Raw genomic sequence first — 223 nt, forward strand, 5'->3', positions numbered from 1 at the left:
TGAGTAAAGAGGGGTAAGGCAGACAGGCAGAAATATGGAAGAAGGAATGGAAACGACAAAAGGCCTAATTAGAGACACCTGCAAAGACGGGTAGACAGGGGGCGGGATAAGTAAGACAGACACACAAATGGATGGATGGATGGGTGGGTGGGTGGCTGGATGGGTGGGTGGCTGGATGGATGGATGGATGGCTGGATGGATGGATGGATGGGTGGGTGGGTGG

Source organism: Aplysia californica, unplaced genomic scaffold (genome assembly GCF_000002075.1).
Source record: "Aplysia californica isolate F4 #8 unplaced genomic scaffold, AplCal3.0 scaffold00961, whole genome shotgun sequence".
Taxonomy (NCBI): Eukaryota; Metazoa; Mollusca; class Gastropoda; order Aplysiida; family Aplysiidae; genus Aplysia; species Aplysia californica.